Genomic DNA, 6,000 nt, shown 5'->3' with positions numbered 1-6,000 from the left:
TCTTCCCTGTGACATAGAAAATGAACAGCAATCTCATGTTGGTGCTCAAGTTTGGGAAGTGATTCCAGCACAAAGAGAATACACGGACTTGTGCAATGGCCAAGAAGGACCGGCACTGCAGCTGCATTTATCTCTGGGAGTTTCTGGAAACAGACATTTCTGACAGTAAATTACAATACAGTTGGTGGGCGTTTTATTAATGACTAGACTCTTAGTCACCTCAAGGGAACTGAAATCAAATGACACCAGGATGGTGCAGGGAGGCAAGATATTAGCAATTCTGATTGTAGATATGAATGCAATTTCAGGAACATTTTTATAATTGCTTTTATGTTTTGATTAAATATTTCACATAATCCTAGGCTCCAAGGTGGGAGGTAAGAGTGAATGAGGAAACCCAAGGTTATTTATTTGCCTCCATATCTATGCTTCAAGAAGGCCAGGGGAGGGGGTATGCTTCATCATTAAATAAAACACAAAATCTTCACTTTGAAGCCTGCCTTGTGCACTTTTAACACTGAAAAACAAACCCCTGCAAACAGGCCAATGCATATTTGTGTATAGCAAACACCAATTTAAAGATAGTTGTGGAAATTTAAAAAATGTCAAAGGGATTGTTTTAAAAAGGGGGAAAGATTAAATGCCAAACAAAGCTCTGTATCATTTACATTTGCCCCTTAGCTCCTTTTCCACCTATCTGTAAGACAGAATTCCTTGGATCTTTTCCACCCAGAGTGTCCCATAATTTTTAGGGACACACATTTAGCCTGATATTTTTGAAAACCCACCACCCTTGGGAACCAGAGAGCTCTAGGTCTAGAAATTGTAACTGGCCTCATCTTTGCTTGAGCTTCTTCCTTTTAATCATTTGTCCTTCTTCTGTGACCAAAAGAAACATAAGAATGTAATAACAATGTTGCCGTGGCAAAAAACAGTGATCTTAGATCAAAGGATTCACACTGTACCCATAAAGTAGTTGATTTGGTCACCTGGTCAGCACTCATCCAACACCTCCAAGGCTCCATGCTGGCGATAGATGTTCTCAGGATGGACACCAGGATGGACTGCTTAGCAGCACCTGCCCTGATATGACATGAAATGGTATGATATGATATGATGATATGCAATACTATTCTATATTATATTATATAATACTATATGATACTATACTACACTACATTACAATGTAGTATATCTTCTTTGTCTATTTTTTTTTTTTCTTGTCTGTCTCCCTCTCACAATAGATAATAAAGGGAAATGGTCAGGAGTGTGAACTTTGCAGCCGTGCCTGGATATGAATCCTTGCACACTCACTTGGAAAACTCCCTTAGCTTGCTCCTCAGATGGATATAACAGTAACACATCTCTTACAGGACTGTTGTGATGAGGCACTGAGTTAAAACTGAGTAGCAAGTATGTGTTGGCTATTAGTAATGCCATTATTTGATGGCAGGCTCCATGCTGTCGCCATGGGGGGCAGCTCCTCTATCACACTCAGACAGGCTCGGAGAATTCCCCAGCTCCCTGCCCACCCCATTTCTGAGTCTAAGTCTGAGTCAATCAGCATATTTCATCCTCTGCTACAGGCATTGGTTCAGGGGTGGGTGGATAACCAAATGACCCAGACCAATTCGATCCAAACCATGAGTTTGATTTCTCCTACTGCGGACTGACGTGGACTCCCATTGGACCTGCCCTGGAAGGATTTAGAATGGACCTGCTATAATCATCATGCTTCCGTGGGGAGTCCTGGTCTGGAGTCCACACAGTAGAAGGCAGGGACAAAGAACGGGTGGATGGAAACCAGTTCCAATGACATCCCACGACTCCTGCCCCCAGCCAGGCCTGAAACCAGCACTGTTCCTACACCTTTTGGTCATGTGAGCCAGTTGGTTTCCTTTACACTGAAGCCAATTTAGGTGAAAGTTTTTTCACCTACTACTCCAAAGAGGGCTAACCGGTGCTCCACGGTACACTGAGACTCAAAGAGCATGTAAGGAACCCCTCGGAGATCACTCAGTGAGTAAGTAGCAGAACCCCACCTTGAGCCCTGCTGTGCCTGCCTACTACACCATGCTACTCCCCAAAGCCACACAAGGTTCTAGAAGAGAGGTCAAGCTCCAGCCATGGAGGCCTGGTTGAGTAACGACACTTCTGTAGGCACTGGCATTGTATTCACTACTAACGTTGTCAAATGCTCATTAGATGCCAGCGACTACACTCAGAACTTCACATGCAACCTTGCACAGGGAGCTGTGCCCTGAAGAACGAGCAAGATTCGGGCGTGTGGAAATGGGGGCGGGCTGGCACTCTTACTGGAAGATTACAAAACAGTGTCCATGTGCCTGGAGCCCTGGGGAGGCAGCGCGGACTCGGGGCTGGGACAGGGCTGTCTTCGGCGGCAGCAGGCAGTGCGAGAACACGGACCTCACACCTTGCGTACACCCGGGTTCTTAAGCCCACCCTCCATCCACCCACGGTGTTATCCCAGCGGGAATTACTGCTTTCCACCTCAGTTCCAGGGCCCGAGGAGCTCAGCCATGCTTTCCACCCAGTTCCATCTCCAGAAGACACAGGCTAATTAGTGAATAAGATAAGCATCCTGGTAATTGAGGGAGGGGCCGACTGGGCTAGTGAGCAGTGAGTGTCCTGTTGCAACACAGCACCCAGCCACCCTGCCCCCATCAAAGTCCTGTTTTCCGGGACACTTGGCAGGACATTCTGTGTGCATTAGAACTTTTTGAAAAAGTGGGGAGGAATCCGAGTGTTCATTAGTCACTTTCATTTGACAGACATTTATTGAGCACCTGCTGTGTGCCAAGCACTGTAGTAGGTAAAGGAGATAGATGAGCGGTGCTGTCCCAGGTTCAGGGCTCTCCAAGGAGGCTCACGTGGCACCCTAAGACTCTAAGGCAGTGAGTGCAGACTGAACACCAGACTGCCGTGGGGGCCAGTGGGCACAAGGGTGCAGGTAAGCCTTTTAAGGAAACCCAAGACGTGATGAAGAGTCACAATTAGCCAGGACATAGGACAGAGGTCAGGGAAGATGGGGACGGGTGGAGAGCCGGGTGAACAAAGTCAGCACACACAGGTCAGGGGGCACCCCAGCTTTACGGCAAGAGCGGAAGAGACTGAAGGAAGGGACTGACTCCCTGGCATGCTCTAGGCCCATACATGGAAAGAGTGTGTACAGAATGTCAAGGCAGGCCTCGGCACTTCAGACAGATGGGGTTTTTTGGAGAACTTACCAGGAGGCAGGCTAACACAGTGTACATGCTCAGCATAATCACAAAACCATCCCCACCTTGGACCCCAGAGGAGAATGAGGCCCAACAGGTCAACTGACTCGCTCAAGTCTCACACCTGAGATGGAGCAGGATTCACACCTGGTGTTGGCCTGGTGGCAAAGCATAGCATCTCTAGGGTATGTCTCCTTCCACAGCAATACTCAGAAATCCATGCTTTACTCCCGCACTGCTCTGCCTCAAAGGCTTTAAACATGATTAACCTAAAGCTGCAGCATCCCCTGGCCTAGAGATGCAGGAGGGTTTGACCCTGCCATGCTGGCTGGGGTCATGTTGACCCCAAAGACAACCTTACTTTGTCATTATGACCCGTCAGTGCTCTGCAACAATTGAGCATGTCAGCTTTTGTCCATGTGTATGGGTGTCTGGTCCATGTTTACTGACCCTATATTCAACCTCAAAGGGCTGAGAACATTCCCTCCATGCAATCCAGAATTTCTGTTAACCTCTTCATGCAGCCCCTTCGATTTGCAGCCTGAAAAATGAGTTGGAGGAAGACGGTGAAGCACATGGCTGAGGTCAGAGGGTGAATCATCAGGCTGTCTCCAGGCCAGCCCACGTTCCCCCACCCCAGCCCGCCAATACCCACTTCACTAGACTTGTCCTGATCAGCAGCTCTTTACAGAGCCTGATGTCCCCTGTCAGGGACACTGGCCTGAAGAGTCCCTGCCATTCCTCCAGAGTCCTGATGATCCTGGGCCGGGTCTACTGAAACAGCCAGCACCAAGTCTCAGGACAGAGACCGCAGACAGCAGGTCATAAATAACTCATGGGCCCCTCCTGCTCTCCTTCCCAGGTTTGAGGATGAGACAGAAGTCAGGAAGGGCAGGTTCTGCAAAAACCTGCACATTTAAGTCCTTTTAAGAAAGACCAGGGGGAACTGGTTGCAGCTCAAAGGTGGACACTAGAAATTCTGAACTCTCCTGTTCAAGAAAATGCCTTGGGGCCTCCCGGCTTCAAAAAATGGCATCAGGACATGGCAGGAAAGTTGACGATCTAAAGAGAAAAACGAGGGAGGAAAGAACAGATCTCAAAAAAAACCTCTTATACATACACAGAATTCTTCTGCTTAGTTTTTCTATGCCACATCTATTCTTTATTAGTCTCTGAGGTCCCAACTTTGGGCAACTACTCTATATTTTGACAGGGCAGAGGTTTACAAAGATCAGGGCAGGTGACCCATTAAACAATTGTCTAAATAATCTGTCCTCTTTGACAGAGAGCTTTGCCTACACCATGACAAGTCATTTTAGAATTGATTAGAAGGATGTGTGCAGGACATCCAGATGGAGTGATTTCATTTAAAATTATCCCCCTTGAGGGCACCTGGGTGGCTCAGTGGTTAAGCGTCTGCCTTCGGCTCAGGTCATGATCCCAGAGTCCTGGGATCGAGTCCCGCATCAGGCTCCCTGCTCAGAGGGGAGCCTGCTTCTCCCTCTGCCTGTCTCTTCTGAATAAATAAATAAAATCTTTAAAACTATCCCCCTTGGGGTGCCTGGGTGGCTCAGTCGGTTAAGCATCTACCTTTGGCTCAGGTCGTGATCCTGGGGTCTTGGGATCAAGTCCCACATCGGGCTCCCTCCTTGGTGGGGAGTCTGCTTCTCCCTCTCCCTCTGCTACTCCCCCTTCTTGTGCTTTCTCTCCTTCTCTCTCCCACTCTCTGTCAAATAAATAAATAAAATCTTAAAAAAAACACCCCAGTTACCAAATAGGCCAGTTAGGGATTTCATCAGCTTTATTGGGGTATAATTGACAAACAGAAACTGTATAGATTTAAGGTGTACAATGCAATATTTTGATATATGTATATATTTGTGAAATGGTCACTATGATTGTAATTGTGGTTGCTGTTTTCTGAATGTGTGTGTGCATGTGTTAAGAACACTTAAAATCTACCCTCTTAGCAAATACTAGACAATGCAGCATTGTTAACTGTAGTCATTATATTATACAGTAGATCTCCAGAACTTATTTATTCTGCATATCTGAAACTTTGTACCTATTGATCAACATCTCCCCATTTCTCCCACCCCCAGTCCCTGGCAACCACCCTTATAATCTCTGCTTCTATGAATGCGAATTTTTTAGATTTTACATATAAGTGAGATCACACAGTATTTGTCTTTCTGTGTCTGGCTTATTTCACTTGGCATAATGCCCTCCAGGTTCATCCATGTTGTCGCAGATGGCAGGATTTCCTTCTCTCGTAAGGCTGAATAATATTCCATTATATTAATATCTATATCTATATATTGCGTTTTCTTTATCCATTTACCTGTAGATGGACATTTAGGCTGTTCCCATATCCTGGCTAATGGGAATAATGCTGCAGTGAATGTGGGAACACAGATACCTCTTTGAGATACTGATTTCATTTCCTTGGGATATTTACCCAGCAGTGGGGTTTTGGGTAGATTTCATAGGGTAATTCTATTTTTAATTTTTTGAAAAACCTCCGTACTGTTTTTCATAATGACTATACCAATTTCCATTCTCACCAGCAGTGCACAAGGGCTCCTTTTCTCCACAGCTTCGCCAACACTTGTTATCTTTTGTCTTTTTGATACACCATGACAGGTGTGAGGTGACATCTCATTTTGGTTTTGATTTGCAGTTTCCAGGTGATTAGTGAGGTTGTAGGCCCATTCAGTTTACAGTGTCCACTAGGGGACTTGACTAATCTGTTTGGTCAGTT

This window comes from Eumetopias jubatus, unplaced genomic scaffold, assembly GCF_037043125.1.
Source record: "Eumetopias jubatus isolate StellerSeaLion01/CBP00866 unplaced genomic scaffold, mEumJub1_p1.0 scaffold_10, whole genome shotgun sequence".
NCBI lineage: Eukaryota > Metazoa > Chordata > Mammalia > Carnivora > Otariidae > Eumetopias > Eumetopias jubatus.
The sequence above is the reverse complement of the archived record's forward strand: the minus strand, read 5'-3'. Positions refer to the sequence as shown.